At 33.7% G+C, this 20,902-nt stretch overlaps 1 protein-coding gene across 1 annotated transcript in view; it reads right to left on the bottom strand.

Annotated features, from left to right (window-relative positions):
• LOC136029502 (uncharacterized) overlaps positions 1-5,345 on the bottom strand; it is a 41,547-nt gene extending 36,202 nt beyond the window's left edge. The window contains exon 1 of the mRNA XM_065707948.1: positions 5,302-5,345. The gene's annotated coding sequence lies outside the window, so the exon portion shown is untranslated. The remainder of the gene's footprint in view (positions 1-5,301) is intronic.
• Between the last annotated feature and the right edge of the window lie 15,557 nt (positions 5,346-20,902).

The raw sequence follows: 20,902 nt of genomic DNA on the forward strand, positions 1-20,902 counted from the left end.
GGGACAATGGGGGGTTTAAGGAGGGAAACAGAAACCTTGGAAAACGCTTAGAGTGGGGAGATCGGGATGAAACTTGATGGGAAGAATAAGCACAAGTTTTAGATACGTGATTGAGATAATTGGAACGGATCCGTTCTCTTTTGAGGAGCTGGGGGATGTTAATTTGGAAAATTAGGAAAATTGAGGTATTTTTAACTTAAGAACGGGTGACCGGATCTTAATGAAATTTAATATTTAGAAGGAATTCATGTCTCAGAGCTCTTATTTTAAACACCGACGAGATCTATTGACATTGGGGGGAGTTGGATGGGGAAATCGGAAATCTTGGAAAACGCTCAAAGTGGAGGAATCAGGGCGTAGCTTGGTGGATAGAATAAGCAAATGTCCTAGATACGTGATTGACGTAACTGTACTGGATTCGCTTTCTTTGGGGGAGTTAGGGGGGGGTTCAGTGATTTGGTGAGTTTGGCACTTCTGGGCGTGCTAGGACAATGAAAATTGGTAGGTGTGTCAGGGAGCTTCAGAAATTGACTTGATACAGTCGTTTTCCCAGATTCGACCATGTGGGGGGCTAACAGAAGAAAAAAATTAGAAAAAATGAAATATTTATAACTTACAATTGGGTGATCAGATTTTCATGAATTTTGATATTTAGAAGGACATTGTGACTCAGAACTCTTGTTTTGAATCCCAACCGGCATTAAGCCTCTGATTTTCCATTTAAATCAATCTATTGATTCTTAGAATTTTGTTAGAGCTTATACCATATGAGCTCTTGTCCCTTCTTGCCTCGTCACAAGTGCCATATGCGCTCTTAGCTCTTGTTTTTTGTTGTTGTTGCCAATAGGTCGTATAGTAATGATATCTTTTTTTGAACAATTAAAATTAGATCCCCATATTGTTTACATAAACGAATAAGTTTCAAAATCTCCAATAGGAATTTTAGAACGACATATTTTTCTTGAATATTAGTAGACTGAAAGCCAAATCGTCTTTTTTAAAGTCAAAAACATATTTCTAGGTGACAGTAACTAGTCAGGTACCTTGCATCTGCTTTGGTGAAATTAACAATTAGATAAAAAGATTTTTCTATCATGAAGTCCTAAATTGTCAAAATCTACAAGTCAAATTTTCTTTAAACTGTAGGCTTAAGGGATGTTGTGTTAATTTAATTTCAAAACCATATTCGTACATTCCAGTGGCCTGTACATTTTATATATATAGTACAGGGAGCACGGCGGGTGTTCATTTAGTTTCAAAACCACATTTATACATGCCAGTGGCCTGTACATTTTATATATATAGTACAGGGAGCATGGCGGTTGTATTTAAGTAGTTTTAATTTTTGCTGCTGCTTATCTTCGAACCATATGTGTCTTTTTTCTTCACTTTTGTTTTTGACTTGTTGTAATTGTTGCCTGATGGAAGTGTTCTTGCTGTATATATTTATTCTTCATACCTTAGCTGCTCAGATTGGTCTTGCCACATATTATGGTCTAGGTTGTTCGATTGTTCTCTAGGCATTATGGAAACTACCTAAACCCCTTATGTAAATAGACTAATTACCCTGGGAAAAATAAAAATTCTTCCTTAAAGTCCTGGCCTATTTAGATGGTTTTTGTGGCCAGTCATACTCGCTTTCTTGCTGTCACTGGTAATTCGTGCTGCCACTTATCTTCTAACTGCATATTTCTTTGTTCTTGCTGTGACATATCTTTTAGCTGCATATTTTTTTATTCTTCACTCTCATTTCTAATTCTTTCTACTCCTTGTCGTCATATGCATTGTAACCATATATTTCTTGATTCTTCATTTGTGTTTGAACTTGTTAAAATTTTGGTGCAGATCATTTTCAAACAGGATATTTCTTTGTTCTAATTGTTGCATAGAATCGGAGGAACACACGTTTCAGTAAGCTTGGCAGATGCTCCATGATCTGGAAAGGTAGGTTATGCTCAGGAATGAAGCTACTGAGTTTCAGCTCAGCTTTTTCAATATTCTTCTGCAGCATTACACTCTTCTGAAATTCAATGTTATTTGAGCACATCTTTTAAAGGTTGATAATATGCTGCTATGCATCAAAGTTCTTGATGTAAAATTTATTTTTGGAATGTCAAAGAGCATGGGTCTTTTCTCCAATGTAACTTTTATTACAAACCCAACAAAGAAATCATCCACCATCCATGTCATCTTTCTGAACCCATTTCTGTAGATCTTTGTCAGAAGGCCGTCACTATTAAATCGATATTTGTAATTTTTCATTTTCTTTTTTGGCTTTGCCTTGATAGTCATACCATCCTTAACACACTTGTCTTCAGAGTCAGGCTCTTCAGATCCAAATGATTCAGTTTTTCTATCATTTTCTTTATCTACTTTTCATTTCATTGTCTGCTTTACTTTTTCATTGTCTACTATCATTCACTTTTTTTTGCCATATTCTGGTTGCAGTTATCACTGCAGAGATTTGCTAAAATATCAGAGTTCTTTTCAGTTATCTGTACCATCTTCATTTCTGTTGGATTCCCTAGCTTCTTTGCTGCTTGAGCTGCAAGTCCAGGTGTCTTTGAGAAAAAACTTCTCAGATAATTTTGGCAAAAGTATAGAATTCTGAAAGAGCATCTCTGAAAAAAATGCATAGATCTGGTAACAGTAAATGAAGTACAGATGACTGAAACATATGTATATCACAGTAGACATGTACTACAGTAAATATTGTGAAAATGTGATCACATCCTGAAAACCAAATCTAAACGCAGCATTGGAATCAAGCAGACCTAAACTATGCTTGATTGCTTGACAGGAGTTAAGAAAATTCACTGCTCATTAGAGCAAAAGTAACAATAATGTTCTTCATATAGTCCAATACAGATGATTGAATTATTAGCTGAATAGTATTAAAGCTAGGTAAAATCTTTAGGGATGACTATAAAACTGAATCAGCTTTGCACCAATAAATACAACTAAAATCCCTAATTGCAAGTGCATGCCTGAGAAGATACTAGTTCTAGAAGACTCTATATGGAGAGCCTTGTTCTTAACAGAGTTAACAGTAGCTGAGAATACACTGAAGGATGTGCAGGAGATTTTTATCAGACTTGGTTCAAAAGTTTATATGATCTTGCATAACATTCTTTGAAAATTGCTTACAGACAATTAACAAAACAAAAAAAAAAAAAAAAACTGCTAACAGTCACTACAAATGTTTATCCTATTAACTTTTCTGAATGTGAAAGTTCAAAAAAATTACTGATGCTCAGTGACCATAGTTCTTTTGCAACTGGACATCTTATGCTCATGCACTGGAATATTGGAAGCAGTTATCAATTATTTCATGGTGAAAACAGGGTAATATAAATTTAAAAAAATACATGGCTGTCAGAAAAATGTAGGCTGTGTTGTACCTTCTAAATATAAATTTATCTGTTTTGGACAAGGTCATCACACTGACACATGACCTATAATAACTTCAAATGGATGCTCTGCTCCAGATAAATATTAGCCTCTAGAGCAATGTAGAGTAGGACTTTTTTGGGTAAAATTCTAATTGAGTGACTTCTTGCTATCTCAGAAAAGGGTTAGGTTAGGAAAATAAAACTTTCAGGGAGGGGTCTACAGGCTAAAGTTTATTCCAAAAAGGTATTTTAAAGTACCCATCTCCACTCCTTCTCCCTTAACAGAGCCCCTGAAATTTGCCTACATGACAGGTATGACCTATTTAAATTTTGACAAAACAATATTTTATCTTAATTTTCAGTTAACAGTTGTTTTTCCTCTGCCTTTAGTCCTGAAAATGCAATTCCTGTTATTTGAGTAGAATTCTGAGCCATATCAATGCTTTTTTTTCAAAAATTTAATTAATGTATTTGCATATCTTTAAAACCTTATAAATTGGGATTGAGCAAAGTTGTGAAGCTGAAAACAATTTTGTTGTGCTTTATTCAAGTAGAAAATCTATTGTGCAAGGCTTCACTTTTATAACATATATATTTCTGAGGGTCATCAAAGGTCAGAGCCCTCTAGAGGGAGAAGGAGTGTATATTACTTCAAAATACCTTCCCAGGACATACTTTAGCCTGTAGACCCAACCCTGAAAGTTTCATTTTCCTAACCTATTCCCTTTCTGAGATAGCAAGAAGTCAATCAACTGGAATTTTACCCTTTTTTCTTTGGGAATAGATGAAGGAAATTTGGAGTGCCAGTTGTGACTCAATTAACATACAAAATAAAAATGAAAGCTTAAAAGTGCTATGAACTTTGTCTAGATATGCTCTTTCTTGTCTCAAAACAAAAAAATAATTAAATAGTGTGCCTGAAAAGTGTCAAAAAAGTAGAAATTAATTTATAAAAACAAAAAAACTCTAGAAATACAAAATAGCAGCTTTTGCAACCAGACAATATTGCATAGCCCTAGGTAGATCTTTAGTATATCAATGCTTATTAGGCCTACAAGTTATATATTCTAACTTATAAATATGTCTGCATAAATTTTGTTGAACAGTTTGATGTTGCATAGCTATAGTTACAATTTCTTCTCATAGGCCTACCTTATACATGTAATTTTCCTAGTCTGTGGCACCAATTTTAGAAGGAATCTCATTTAGAGGAGACAGTGCTATTAGCAGTGGCAGAAAATCAGAGTTAACAGCTCTGAAGGAGGCACAGCAGCAGTGTACATTCCTTGGCATTGCAATCAGACAATGTACCTGAAGTTTTACACAAGAAAAAAAAGGTTGCCTCATCAGGGGTAGGTAATCTGTACCCTTATGTAGGCTATTTAAGTACTACTAATGGGTCAAATTTTAGTGTAATCAAACAGGCCTAGGTTAAGGATAGAACTATTAAATCATTGGGTTCAAGTTCCCCTCTGTGACAGACACCTAGGGTAGGATAGAACTAAATGGACCACTTTTTAGAGTTTAAAACTTTTTTCAAAATAGAAATTTTGAAAAAAAAACATTGATATGGCTGAGGATTCTACTCAAATAACAGGAATTGCATTTTTGAACTAAAAGCAGAGAAAAAGCAGCCGGTAGTCTAAAAGAAAATTAAGATAAAATGTTGTTTTGTCAAAATTTCAATTGGTATAGACCTGTCATGTAGGCGAATTTCAGGGCCCTCTAAAGGGAGGAGTGGAGGTGGGTACTTTAAAATACCTTCCTGGAATATACTTTAGCCTGTAAACCCATCCCCGAAAGTTTTATTTTCCTAACCTAACCCCTTTCCGATAAATCAAGAAGTCACTAAACTAGAATTTTACTAAAGGTTTTTTTTTATTAATGCCAATTATTTAAAAAGACCTACCAAGATGAAACACCGAATTTAAAATCCAGCGCTGAACCGAGCTCGATTGCCGGATTTATACAAGAGTATATTTTGAAGCGAAATTTAGGTTATTTTATCTTCATGATTCCTGGCAGTTCCCTTATCGTGCATTATAGGCCGCCCAAATCAAACTCTCTGTGCAGCCAGGTGCATCCACTAAGGTCATTATAATTTTTAGATCAAAATCCTTTTTTCGTTTGTCACTCTGTTATTCGTTTACCCAGTGATGAGTAAAATACAATTAAAACTATCTAAATACAAGATACTTGGCCGTAGATGTGCTTGAATATGTTTTTAAAAGCATGACTAAACCTATCCTTTGTATTTAAATGCTGGAACACACATTTAAATGCCTAAATTCACTTGAGCCAAAATGAATAAAAATAATATAAAAGGTTTTTTAGAAGGATAAGCACCAAAATTTTTAAGGTTATACTTCACTGATAGAAAAATTATAAGAACCAATAATAATTAATATAAATATCATAAAAATCGGCCTCACTCAGAGTCTAATATTTTTTTTTACCTTCAACATCAGTCATTTTCCAATTTTATCATCTCCAATTTTTTTTTTCTATTGCATGCCAAAATGGCGCTTCCAACTGACATAAAGGGCTCGACAAGAGCAGGCGAAGTAATTGGCGCATCAAATTTGTAAGACATTTTCAAACCTTTGCGTAAAAAAGAATTGAACCAACATCTTTTCTCCCATTTAAAAAAAAAAATACTGTAGAATCTTTGATTTTAAAGAAAAATCAATGTATTGCGACTTGATATTGTTTCCAGGATGTTGGAAAAATTATCTTTAGTCGTGTTTACTCCATGAGTTTGAGTAGAGGTTTCCTTTTTTGGATTCTCCTCTCTATCAAAGACATTTTCCTAGGGAAATGTATAATCTCTAAAGATATAGCATGGCTTTTGAAGGGAGATTAGTCTCTAGACATCAGAGAAAACTTTTATTTTAAAGACAGAGATAGCTTTCTAAACAGATAGATATAAATTAAAAGTTCGTGAAGCAACGTTCACCAAATGCATTTCTTCATAGATCAGACAGTAGTTACATCTTTTTTTGTTGTTCTATTTGTTCCCTGATGTAACTTGCTAAGAAATAAGGTTTGAACTTCATCCTTTTTGTTTTTAACGTAATTAATAAGCAGAATATAGAACAATGGCAAGGACTTAGTGTATCTTAGGATATTGTTTGGTTTGTGACAGTAGAATCTCTAAATATTCGTAATGGTCCATTATTTTAAGCGAACTCCCAATACTAAATCTGGAGCCTCACAGGCTAAAAAATAACCCTTTATTCATAACCATAGCTGGTCCAAATTGAAATCAGATAAAAAAAAAATAAATTCTCTGATTAAAATTTAAGGAGCAAAATTAATGCTTAAAATAAACATAAATTTTTACGTGCATGAAAAGGGTGTTTCTCCATTTTTTACCCGTCGATCTTTATGCCAAAGTTTGAAAGTTTTCCCAATTATTCAAGAATTACTGCTGAAATACAAAGACCATCTAACTGAATCAGAAAGCTTTATTGAAGAACTAAAACTTAAGCATAATGAGTGAAGGGTCGAGGAGGGTAAAATCCTCCTCATATACCAAATACTTACTATTCATTTCGAGATTTAAGATTTCTCTCAACTCTACTTTTTTAAACAGTAAAAAACTTTAGCGTAAAGAGGGGGCGTTGAGGATGGAGCTGCCCCTTTCATTTACGAATTGATTTCTGTTCGTTTTAAGTTTTAATATCGCTCCTTACTTTCAGTTAAAAAAACTTTTTTTTTTATTTGATTTTGAACGTTTTTGAATTAATGTATGTTTTGGTCTTGGCTCTCCGCGGATGAAAAATTAAAACGAAATTTGCTAAGTTATTTTTTTGGCTAAATGGCTTTTTCATAGTTTTGATCGAATGCTTTTGGAAAAAAGAAGCGGGGGAGGAGGCCTAGTTGCTCCCTCAGTTTTTTGGCTACTTAAAAAGCCAACAAGAACTTTTAATTTTTTACGAACGCTTTTGTTAGTAAAGGATATACGTAACTTACAAATTAGCTTACGCAACGAACTTCTGTATTTGTATGTTTTTATTACGTATATGAGGGGGTTTAACCCCTCGTCAATGCATCACTCTTTACACTAAAGCTTAAATTTTGTCTCAACTCCTTAAGAATGGTTGCTGAATCACAAAGGCTGTAGAATAAATAGTTGAAATTACTAAAAATGCTTTAGCATCAAGAGCGAGATATTAAGAACAGGTGAACCCCTCATATGCGTAATAATTTCTGTTTGTTTTAAGTTTTAATGCTGCTCCTTACTTTCAGTTGAAATAACTTCTTCATATTTATTTTTTAATTTTCTAAATAATGCTAGAAAATCCTGCACTCCTTTCATGGAAATTTTCTTCCCCCATGACAAATTTGTCCACGGAAAAGCTTTCCCAAAATACCTCCCTCTTTTCAATAGCTTCCTCCCTCTCAACCAAAAAATCCCCCTGAAAACGTTTGTATACTTCCCAATAACCATTACTGTAAATAAGCACTGGTCAAATTTTGTAACTTTTAGCCCCTCCCATGGGGACTTTGGGGGAATAAGGCGTCCACAAAGACATAGTTATAAGGTTTTTAGACTAGGCTAAATAAAATGGCTATATTAGAATTGGCTAAGTAAATGGCTATATGAATAAATATAATAAATATAAATAAATGACTATAATATTGGCATAAATAAAACGGCTCAAATTTTTTTAGTCTCTTAAAAAGGGTACTAGAATTTTTCATTTCCGTTAGAATGGGCCCTATCACAATATTCTAGGACTACTGGGTCGTTACGATCACCCCTGGGAATAAAAAAAAAACATATAAACAATCATGCATCCGTGATCTGCCTTCTGGCAAAAAAAAAAAAAAAATCAAAATTCCACATTTTTGTAGATAGGAGCTTGAAACTTCTACAATAGGGTTCTCTGATATGCTGAATGTGATGGTGTGATTTTAATGTAATTTTTAAGATTCTACGACTTTTACAGGGTTTCCCCCTATTTTCTAGAATAAGGCAAATTTTCTCAGTAACTCGTAACTTTTGATGGGTAAGACTACACTTGATGAAAGTTATATATCGAAAATCAGCATTAAAATGTAAAGATGTAGCTATTGGTATCAAAATTCTGTTTTTAGAGTTTTGGTTACTATCGAGCCGGGTCGCTGCTTACTACAGTTCGTTACCACGAACTGTTTGAAAAGAAACAATCTTAATAATTACAAATTTATTAAAACTCAACTATTGAAAACCAATTACAAAAACATAACCTTCGCCCCAACCCAAACCAGAGCAAGTGGTCACAACCACAGATCCACCACTACACCAAGAGAGGGGGTTGTGTCCCCTGGATCCGCCAGTGATGGGGGGATGGGCTCAGACTGCATATTTTTGGAAGCGACTAATGAAAGCAAACTAATATCTTTTGATGATATGGGCAGATTCAGGATTTACGATTAAGGAAGGAGGGACTCAGGGATAAGTAAAAAAGAAAAATGAAAGGCTTTATGTGGTGAATATAATCATTTAGGCCAAGGAAAACAACATACAACCCTGGCTACACTTCTGTTTTGGAGGGACAGTAAATTTCACATGTGTTCACAAAAGATAGTAATCTCAATAATACTTATGTTTTTTATGATTTTTATGTAATAATATGATTTTTTACGTTTTCCCCAAGTGCTCTTCAGATTTGCTTACGATCTTGTTAGTTTCTTTAACAGAGCCTCATCTTGACTTTTTTTTCATCCACTCATGATGTAAATCCTTTTTCACGTCTTTGGCTTAATTGAACATTTTCGTCATTGATATCATCGTCAAAAGCCACTAGTACATCATTGACAGATACAAGAGACTTCTTTGCACTAAGAAAGAACGACTGCTAGAACAATAGACATTTCTGATTTTATAGCTTGGGTTCAGCAGCTTCATCATGAAATTTTGGCTTCTTAGCCAGATTCTGTCTGGAATAACTGAACCCTTTTAGCATCGCTCGATACTTAGTATTCACTTCTTCTCGGGGTAGCCCTCTATTCTCTACATGATATCTTGCTTTTTATAATGATTTCCGACAGTTTAATCCACAAGCCTCTTATATTGCACGACCTGTAAATAACAAGAGTTTCTTGCAAAGCCAGTATTCTTATCAAAAATGACGACACTATCTTGTTGTTTTTTAGCATTAGCTGGGCTTGAAGGGCTTTCCAGATATCCAGATTTTCACCTCTGTAGGCTTACACTCATTCAAAAGATTAAAAATGAAGTCCTGCAATACCTCATTCTCCGTATTTCTTTCGGAAGTTTGTTCTTCAAGTTTATAAAGAGATAATCCCTGTTCTGCATTTCTTCTGCTTTTCACCAAAACTATTAACAGGGAACTAACCTTGTAGCCATGGCTTTTGAAAACCTTTGAACTCCAAAGCATAATTTTATCGCCATTTGGAATTTGGAATTTTTATGGACAAGGAAAATGTCAAAGAACAGTTAAAGCCAATATGAAAGATTGTGTATGACAAAATGATTATAAGGGTTACCTAGAAATTTCGGCTTTCAGTATCTGAGATTGAACCGAGGGCTCTAGTTTATCGAACAGAGATCGATCCACCGTACTACCAAAGCTAATGTATCTCAATAAATATTTAATGAATAATAATTCTGAACTGTGAAAGAAAAAAAGAGGTTTTATTCTTTTAATTCCATCCAACCATTTTTATTAGCTCTCGGCTGAACTATTTATGCATAATATTTACTCTAGCACCTACTTTTAAATCTTATTTGCCAGCCTATGTAATGTCAACAGTCCTTACTTTCTTCTCAATTGGTCTGTTTCCTATCCTTTTGATTCAGCACTGCCAGCAATAATTCATCTTTGATGTCAGCTCATTCTGGATATTGTCTCCTATTGATCTTCTCCATTGATCTTCTCCATGTCCATTAGAGACAAAACCCATTCTAAAAACTGTTTATTCTTGGTTTAAAGATAGAGGATTGTAAACTGCAGTTAAGAGTTTGAAAGCATTAAAAATTAATAGTTTATCTTAGAATTTCGAATTATTGGTATTCTGGCTGCATTTGGACCACTAAACAGGATTGTATGTCTCTACAGTGATTTGGATTAGAATAAATGTTTTGAAGCACAAAATGCCAAAACTACACTTTGCTTTGGCGTAATCTTTTCCATGGTTGCAGCAAAAACTGTAAGCTAGTGAAAAGTAAATTGCTCATAGCCATTCAAACAAACCTCAAAACTAGACTTTTCTACTCCCTCATCGTTCCGATTACCATCTATGCCTCTCAATCCTGGACCCTTAAAGCTGACGGTCAGTGCTACCTAGCTACATTTGAAACCAAATCTCAACGAAGTATCCCTACGATCAGTGTCGTGGCACCTACTGCGATAGAGTCTCCAACTCCAAACTTCTCCATAACCTGAAAGTCGAACTCGCCAAACTTGTAAATAACAAAGCTATAGCAACTCAAATGGGTGGGACATACTCAACCCATGGGTACAACTCTTCTTCCAAAGATAGCCTTCAATGGACGAGTGCACGGCTCTCGTCCCAGAGGTCACCCCCTGAAAAGATGGAAAGAAAATTTTTGATCGTATAACTTGCGACAAATCCTCCACCTGGCCGACAATATAGGCACCTACAAGAGGCATTTACATGAACTGGTTAAAGAAGAGGCCCCAAAACGACCTACAAGGATTGGGACTTAAGCCAGTAAGTCAATTTAAATGAACCTTCCTCTGAAATTTTACAGCTACTGATTTTACACTGTCATCCCCAGGGAAAACACAAGAAAATAAAGGAAATTTCTGCTTTGTATCCATGCCGAATATGTATTTTGCAGCTATTTAAGGTAGAGGAAGGGGCACTGTATTACCTGGAGTTAAGGATTTTCAAAACGACAATGTAAACGGTGTACTTTTTATGCCAATTTAGAATATTTTTAGGGGGATTCAGGCTCCTTTTTTCATTTTTGAAAGATTCTTTCCGTAATGTTGTTCAGTTTAATTTGAATAAAAGTACAATTTCTAATATTTTGTCCCAATTTTCAATGTAACTGTCGCTAGAGAGGGTCTTCTCTTTTTTTTTTACCAGGTTGCAGCTATTCCTGAAGTCATGATGGGGCGACTGCTTCATCCATAATATGAATAGTGTCCTTGCTTCAATCTCGAAAAGTGTAAAATTTTGCTACATTTGCAGATTGATAATATATATTGTGAAGAATGAAGTAGCATAGCTCTGAGGAAGACAAGGGATTAAATTGATCTCCGGGTGAAAAGCCTGCTAGCGTACCATTTAGATAATAAATGTACCATAAATATCTTAGGGTGCTAAATTAACATTGTTGGGGGAGCTGAATACCTGTGTTCACTTTTAAATGTTAAAGGGTTTGGTTTGCACTGCATTTGCCATTTTTTTTTTATCTGGAACATTATCCTGGGAGCTGAGTACCTGTGTATACCTTTGAAAGTTTAAAGATTTGGTTAGCACTACATTTGTCAAAGTTATTTAACGTGCATTGCTATTCCCTCTTTTGGAACATTTTTTCTTATGAGTTTTAAGAACTTTGCGTCTTTCTACTATTAACTCTGATATTTTGTATAGTGATTCCATGTAGGGTTTCATTCTTTATTCTACAATTATGACTACTCGCATGTTTTGTCTGGCAATCGTAACAAATAGATGTCCCGTTATCAAAATTCTGCTTTTAACTTTTTGATTAATAAGAAGATATTAAATGTTTCGCAACTTTATGAAACTTCAGTCACGATTTTTTGCTATCTTTATTTCAAAATAAACGTGACTGAGTACTTCATAATTTGTAAGTCACTCTTCTTCTTGCGTAGATTACATAAAGTTTAGTTCTAATCATTCTTATTACATACTTGATATTTGTCCTACTAGAAGGTCAGACTGCACAGCAAAGAAATTCAGTTGAACCCAATTTAAAATGATCTTATAGAGTCATAACCCTTAAAAGTAACTTGACGAGGTAGTTTGTAAACACAGAGGTAAAATGAGTTCTTATGTCTTTCCATTGTATTTATTGCAGTCTTCCGCCTCTGATTCTTGCGCAATTTCTTTTTTAATCCTATTTCACGATTTTACGTCGTGCAGTCAATGGTTTTTGTGTTCTATGAATGAGCATCGCCAGGCAGAGACAATATCCCTCCCTGGAAAACGAAGGATAAATAAACATCTTCTTGATTCTTGACTCCCTAAATCCATGCTAGGTCTTCTCATTTAATTTTTTAAGGTTTTCATAATATTAGCCGAGGGATGTGTACCTTTGTACTTTTAAGTCTTATATCTATGCTTAGGACAGCTGAGCGGAGGTCTCGGCTAAAATCTTTGCGTTTTTATATTTTTTTTTCACTAGCTATGATGTACCTTATTCTATAAAAGTTTAAGTCACAACACTTTTTACAAATGAGTTTTCTCTTTTTCTGTAAAATTGCGTCTCTTCTTTTGTTCTCCGGAAATTATCTAACATTTTATCTATTTAGTTTCTCGTGTAATTTAGCACAATTATACTTTTAAGATTATTTAAATAATATATCTGAGTTTTAAGCTGATCACTAAATTTCTTGAATACTTAACAGAGGGAAGCTTTGAAACCAAGATCTTATATGACAGCCGGATTATAATTGGAATTTAGTATAAGGCGAAAGAACAAGATACTAATTTGTAGCAATCATTTTATTTATAAGCCTCCCTAATTCTCTCTTTGAGATGTATTAAGACGGTGAATCGTTGCAATTAATTAGATTTGCTAATAACAAGTAAACATATCTTTTCCTTGAAAGTAACTACCACTGATACAATGAAAAATGAACTGAAATCATTTGAAACATGATGGAGTCTGCTGCCTCTTCCACCCTTTGCTCTTTACCTTAAAGTTTATATTTTACAATAAAGAAAGTGGTATATTTATTTAATGGTATTTTTAGTGGTATAATACTACCTATTCAAGCGAAGCTATTCGCTGGATCGATCTTCTCGTTACCCAACATCTTCTCTTCAACTTCAAATATGAGGACGGGTCTAAACGAATTACTCTTTTTAGTATTAATTTCGTTTACGCCGTGCATTCTCAAAAATTTCCAAAAAATCAACCTCAATTAAAGTTATACAATCAAATTCAGCGTCTCCGCAAACCTAATAAGGAAGTTTTCCATATAAGATTGGTCTCTGATGTCTGTTTATTGTTTTTTTTTTTAATTTCTGATATTTTTTTGTTTAGTTATAAAGTTGAACAACATTCAAACTTTAGCGTAAAGAGCGAGGTATTGACGAGGGGGCGAACCCCTCAAATTGCATACATGAGAAGGTTCACTTCCTCGTCAATACCTTGCTCTTTACGCTAAAGTTACAATTTTGGCAAATAATGGGAGAATATGCAATAATTTGTTTGTTTTATTTTCGGCCAATCTTACCATTTAATTTTACCTTATGCAGCTTCATAGAGATAATTTTTATGTAATAATAAACCAAACATATTGTCCATTTTCTGGCTTGTGATTGTTATTAAACAAAAAAAAAAAAAAAAAATTCCAACAGAAAGTAATGAATAACATTAAAACTTAAAACTAACATAAATTATTACATATATTTTTAAAGATCTTTTTTTCATTCATTTCAGTCATTTTGAGAATTACTCAACTTGTGGCTCTTATTTAAAAAGATAAAATAGTTTCGAACTCTTTGGCCGCTTTGTTGCTATGCCTTACAAAATTAGTTCCACACATATCGCTAATTTAAGTTATCTTAATAATCGCTAATTTAAGGAGAATCTTTCCATGGAGAAATTTCTCGTGGGGGAAGGGAATTTTCCAAGGAGGGGGACTTGTTTTCTTGAAATTATTTAAAAAACGATTAAAAATCCAATAAAAAATAATCTTTTTTTTAAACTGAAAGTAAGAAGTAACATTAAAAGAAAATATTACGTATATGAGATGGGTTACCTCTCCTCAATAGCTCACTCATATGCTAAAGTTTTTTTTCTAACTTTTCAAAGGGGCTATTATTCTAATTAAATAGCTTTTGTGATTCAGGAGTCATTCTCAAACAGCTGAAACAAAAATCGAACTTAGGCTATTATAAGGTTATATTAGTTTAAAAAATAGTAAGATTAATATTCAAATTTAGTTTTAACTATTCATGTACGGTGACCCGAATTCAAACACTGTGCTAATTCAAAAACGTTCAGAAATTGAATAAAAAAAAGTTTTCGTAACTAAAAGTAAGGAGCGACATTAGAAAATAAACAAATAGGAATTATCCTGGTTATGAAAGGGGCTGTCCCCTCCTCAACGCCCCGCTCTTCACGCTAAAGTGTTTTACTGTTTTATGCAGTAGAGTCGTGAGAAAAAGTCAAACTTTAGCGTAAAGAGTGGAGCGTTGAGGAGGGGACAGCCTCATTCGTATAGGGAATAGTTTCTATCCGGTTTAAGTTTTACTGTCGCCCCTTACCTTCAGTTAAAAATCTTTTTTATTTATTTAATCTGGGGCCACAAATCAAGTGGGGAGCCCCCGTTATTTAACTGACGATGACGCATTGCGCCCACATGGGCGCTACGTAATACCTTAGGAGATGTTGTTTAGGAGATATTCTTTAGGAAACATTACTAAAACACGTAGTTCTAGGCTGATAGAAATTTAGTATTTTAAAGCTAAGAAGGGATATTTTCCACTATAAAGTCTCTCAATTGGTGATTTTCTACACAAATCCTATGAAATTCACTGTAGATATACCCATGATATAAAAATGTAGTACTACATGAAAACCTGCTTTTGATCGATAAATTTTGTACTTGCTTCCAATTTGGTCTGAAAAGTCTGAGCTCTGGAAAAAGTTTCCAGTTTGAGCTGAGAAACTTTGTAATACAACGACAACGAGAATAAAACGTTTAATGTACTCAGTATTTTCTTGAGTTAGCCTTTTGGTCTTATTCCCTTGAACCAGTGGTTTTACATGTTTTTCCCAGTAAAATCAAAATCTTCATAAACACTGAGAACTTACCTTCTAAAAACTCAGAGCTCACTCCTTGCATTTTAGATATGGGCTCTTAAGTCTTAACATCGCTCCTTACTTTAAGGCGAAACAATTAATCTAATTTATTATCGTTTCGTTTTTAATTTTATATTTCCTTTTTTTTTAAAAAAGGACATTGAATTAAAAAAATTCTATGTCACCCTAGAGCACCCATCATAATTACTTAAGCGTTTTCTGACGTTTGAATATCCTTACAGATATTTGTTGTTTGAGCAGTTTGAACAAACCATTTCATTATTAGATCATGATAATCTTAGGCAATTACCAGACCGTGAAACTCTGTGACTGGCTCGTAGTACCTTATGGCAGCTATCAAAATTTCTCCGACATTTTCAGATATTTCTCTTACAAAAATTATGGTTTGAATCCATTGCCTTGTGTTTTTACAGCACAATCTATTACCCCCCTCCCCCTATGTATTTTCAGATTTCTGGTCCTTGAACTTTTAAGGAGTAGAATATAGTCTCTAAGTTCCAAAGGCCACTACCCCGGGTTTTTATATAGTGCTTTAAAAGTTTATTTGGGAATCGTTATGTCCTTTACCTCTGAGAGGCGAGCTCTACCTTTCAAATATTTAAAGACTTTAATATATTCTATTTCAGCCGAATATATTCATTTTCAGAGCAAGATCATTAGTGTTTCAATGGGAAAAATAGTTTTTATTATTCTTCTTAGGCTCACCTATTGGTTAGCTCTTGTCTCTAATGATGTTGACCCCTCTTGCATCTCTTAATAAAAATGCTGGGACCCATGATGCACTAAAGCACCCGTTAACATTACTAAGACGATTTCAGACATTTTTTTTTTATGTAAATAAGGCTTTAAATCAATTACTTTGTGTTTTTATAGGTTAACTATATCAGCCCTTAGGTATTTCATATATATTTATTTTTCTAATAAAATGATATCCAATTCCAATCCTCTCGCTCCAGGCTCCGATTTCAGGGGTCTCAGTTCTACTTCCACCCAAAGTCATAATGGTACCAGCTCCAACTCTGCTGGCTCCGACCCACGTTCCAGCTCCAGTTCTGGTTTCACCAGTTTTGCTCCAAGTTCTGCGAGTTCCAGTTCCCCTAATTCTGCCCCTGATTCCAAGGTTTCGATTCCACGAATTCGGCTCTGAGTTCCATTGGTTCTAGGATTTCTCACGCGGCTGACGCCTTGGTGCTCTATGGTTGGATATCGACAGTAGCTAGTATATTGTATTCGGGAGGTATTTTCACTAAGGGCGCACGAGCTATTGAAGGTTTTGAGCAATTTTGTACATATTTTATCATTTGTTTCACATTTTTAAGATTTTATAGGGCATATGAGCCAAGGTTTAAGGGATTTGAGAAATTATCTCGATAATTTAAATCTTATGTGTTTTTTCTTATTTTCCCTGGATTCAATATATCCAACCCATGAAAGAAGTTAACCCCAAGAACAGAGTGGCACTCTGATAGTCACTGTTAAAGCTTAGAAAACAGAAATAATTTCTACAAAATACAAAAAGTTCTTATCAAACAAAAATCATTCTTACAAAATATATCAAACATCAAATAGAATCCAAAATAAATCTTAAAACAGAAATCGTTTTAAAAGAGTAACAAATACTTCACAAAAATCCAAAATAGTTCTTACAGAAAAAAATAATTGATACAAAAATACTAAATACTTGTGACAAAACGAAAAAATTCTGATAACATCCTAAATTGTTATTACAGAATACAAAAAATTCAAATGTAATCCGAAATAATTACTGCGAAAATGAAATAAAACTTACAAAATACAAAAAGTTCTAACAAATCCAAAATAGTTTTTATAGGACAGAAATTGCTCTTATGAATTGCAAAAAAAATTTTAAACAAATCTGAAATTCTTCTGGTTAAATAAAATTTAGTTCCTGGAAAATACCAAATACTTTTATAAAAAACAAAATTGTGACAACACCCGAAATAATTCTCACAGAATACGAAAAGAAAATACAAAAAGTTCTGACAAAATCCAAAACACTTATTGCAAAACAGAAATTACTGCTACAAAATACAAAATGCCTTACACAAATCTAAAAGTAATTATAAGAGAATAAGAATTGGTTGCTGCAAAATACAAAATATTTGTCACAAAACACAAAAGTTCCAACAATATACAAATACTTCTTGCAGGATGCTAGAACTTCAAGCAAAATCAAAATTAGTTCTTAGAACAAAAAATTCTTATATTGTACAAGAAGTTCTAACAAAGTCTAACACAGTTGTTACAAAAACATTAGTGTAAGAAAATACAAAAATACTTTTCAAAATTCCAAAATAATTCAGACAATATAAAAATAGTTGTAGAAAAAATACAAATACCTTTTGTTAAATGTTTAAGTTTTTACAACATCGAAAGTAATTCTTATTAAATACAAAAAGTTTACACAAAATCCAAAAAGGATCTTAGAAAACAAAAAATAACTTACAAATCACTAAAACTTCTAAGAAAATCCAAAATAGCTCCTACAAAACAGAAACTATTCTTACAAAACACAACAAATACTTTACAAAAATCCCAAATACTTTTAAATGAATAAAAGATAGCAACTGAAAAATAGAAATATCTTTCAAAAATTTTTGAAATTTCAACAACATCCAAAACATTTCTTACAGAATAAAAAAACTATAAACAAAATCAAATAGTACTTACAAAACAGAAATAATTTTTACAAAATACAAATGTTCTAGCAAGATCCAAATTACTTCATGCAGAACAAACATTATGCACACAAATATGAAAATACTTTACACAAATCCAAGATAGTACTAATGGAATACAAAATAGTTGCAGCAAAATACAAAATACTTATTACAAAACACAAAACCTAACAATATCAAAATTAATTCTTACGGAATGTAAAAGTTCAAAGGAATTTCAAAATAGTTCTTAAAGTGAAAAATATTCTTACACAATAAGAAATTTATAATAGTTTCCAAAATAGCTTTAACAAAATAAAAATTATTCTTGCGCATACAAACAATAATTTAAACAAACCTAAAATAGTTCGAACAGAATGAAAGATAGTTGCTGCAAAATACAAAATGCTTGTAGCACAACGCAAAAATTTTAACAGCATCCAAAATACCTATTAGAGAATACAAAAGCAGTTCAAGCTAATTCCAAAATAATTCTTAAAAGACGAAAATAAATCTAAAAAAACCCCAAATATTCTAACAAATCAACGAAACTTCTTACAAAACAAAATTTTTCTTACAAATACAAAAATACTATACACGAATCCAAAATAGTTATAACAGAAAAAAATGCATTAACATTGAAAGTACTTCTTACAGAATATAAGTAAAAAAATCATCTTGAAAATGTCTTGAAGTAATATCGAAGAAAAACATCTTGAAGAAGAATGTCTTAAAAAACGTATTGAAAAACACCTTGAAGAGCGTCTCGAGAAATCTTGAAAAAACGTCTTGAAAATAAATGTCGTAGAAAACGTCCTAAAATGTCTTGAAACGTCTTGAAGATGTCTGAAAAAAAACTTGAAATATATCTTTGAAACACGTCTTGATGAACGTCCAATTTATCTCTTGGATAAGCATTTTCTTCTTAGAAAGAGGCCAAGGAATTCTACACCCGAATGCCCATGACTGTCTAGAGGTCTAATCAATGCATCACATACACAGGCGTCTTTGTTCAAGGCTGCGTGTAAAACTAAAACACAGGATGATCTTTTGAAGCATAAACATTACAAAACTGTGCTTACTTTTCAGTTCATGCAGCAAAAAATCTGTATTTTTTGCGTCGAATTAATGAGTGTAAGGGGAACCTGCATAAGGTTTGGACTGTGGTGAATGAAGTGCTTTTCCGCAAGAAACTCAAATAGTCTCTCCCATGTCTTTATAGGAAAGCTAATGGCTCTATTGTGGATAAGAAATTCTTAGCAAGTGCTTTCAATTTGTATTTCACTACGTTTCTTTCAGTTCTCATTCCACCCTAGAGTTGAGTAACTTGTTTTCCCTTGGCAAAAAAGTTTTTTTTTCTTTTCTCCACGCAGTGCTGCTGATATTTCTAGTATTAATTCTCAGCTTCCAAGAAGTCGTTCAGTTGTTAATTTTGGTTTGAGTAATAATGCCTTAAAAAATTAATCAGTTTGTTTCTTACCCCACGTCACACATAACTATCCTCTCTCTTTCTTCTGGTGTTTTCCTCATTTATTTTAAGTTGCTACGGTTGTACTTTTCAATAAAAAAGGTGATTCATCTCTAATTTCAAACTACAGACCTATTTTTCTTCTTCTTGTCATCTCTAAGGCTGTTGAAAAAATAGTGTATCGTAGAATCTCTTCATTTGTATTTAGTACTATTAGGACTACTGGGAATTCTTTCATAACCAACCATCGGTATGGTTTTCGTCCCTCTTTCTTTTTCTTTTATGCACTTTCAGATACAACAGAGTTTGTGCGTGTTAATCTGGACAAGGGCTTGTGTGTATTGGGTCTGTTTCTTGACTTTTCAAAGGCCTTTGATATGGTTGACCTCTCTGTTCTTTTGTCTAAACTGTCTTTATTTGGAGTGCATGGAGTCCCAATAGAATGGTTAAGGTCTTATCTGTCATTAAGATCCCCAGTACGTTTCGGTTAATGATACTTCTTCCTCGATTTTACCTATATTGAAAGGTGTCCCACAGGGCCCTGTGCTTGGAAAGCTTTTGGTTCTAATTTAAATTAATGATCTTGTTGATGGTCTTCATCCCCATGTTCACCTTGTTCTTTTTGCTGATGACAGTAATTTTTTCATTGCTGCAGTGGACCTGCCATCTGCCACTTTTATAGATCAAGGTCTTCTTGATAAAGTAAAGGATTGGTGCTGGTCAAATGGTATGGCTCTTAACAGCCAAAAGAGTGCCATTGTCAATTTCAGAACCCCCCTTACCGTATGAGAGATGTAGAGGAGCCAATAACCCAGACTCATGGGAACAATATTATACCACAAGCTACTATGGTGAAATCTTTGGTGTGTATCTTGACTGTTTCTTTCTTTTAGACCATATATAACTCGCACCCGTTTCCTAATCCTCCGCCAGTCTTCAATGTTGCACCGGGTTAACCGATGTCTTCCTCCTGATATTATCGTTTTTCTTTATTATGCTTTTCTTTATCCTTACCTTTCTTATTGCTGCTCTGTCTGGAATGATACAAGCAAATCTCTTCTCTGTTCACTTCAAAGAGCTCAAAATAGGACAGTGAAGACTACTTTTCTTCTCCCTCGGCTTTATCCTTCCTCTGATATCTATAATGATACTGGAAGAGCTCCGCTGAGTCATTCTGCTTTTCTAGGTACTCTTCCACCGCACCTGAAGCAATTTTTTCACGAACAGGCTCAGGTAGGTACTCTTCTTTTTTATATAGTTCCTCTCGACGATTTATTTTACCAAAACGATCATTTACAGCAGCCCAGAGGCCTCCTGTATATCAATCAATTCGATCATAGAACTCCATTCCTTTGGATGT

Source organism: Artemia franciscana, chromosome 7 (genome assembly GCF_032884065.1).
Source record: "Artemia franciscana chromosome 7, ASM3288406v1, whole genome shotgun sequence".
Lineage (NCBI taxonomy): Eukaryota > Metazoa > Arthropoda > Branchiopoda > Anostraca > Artemiidae > Artemia > Artemia franciscana.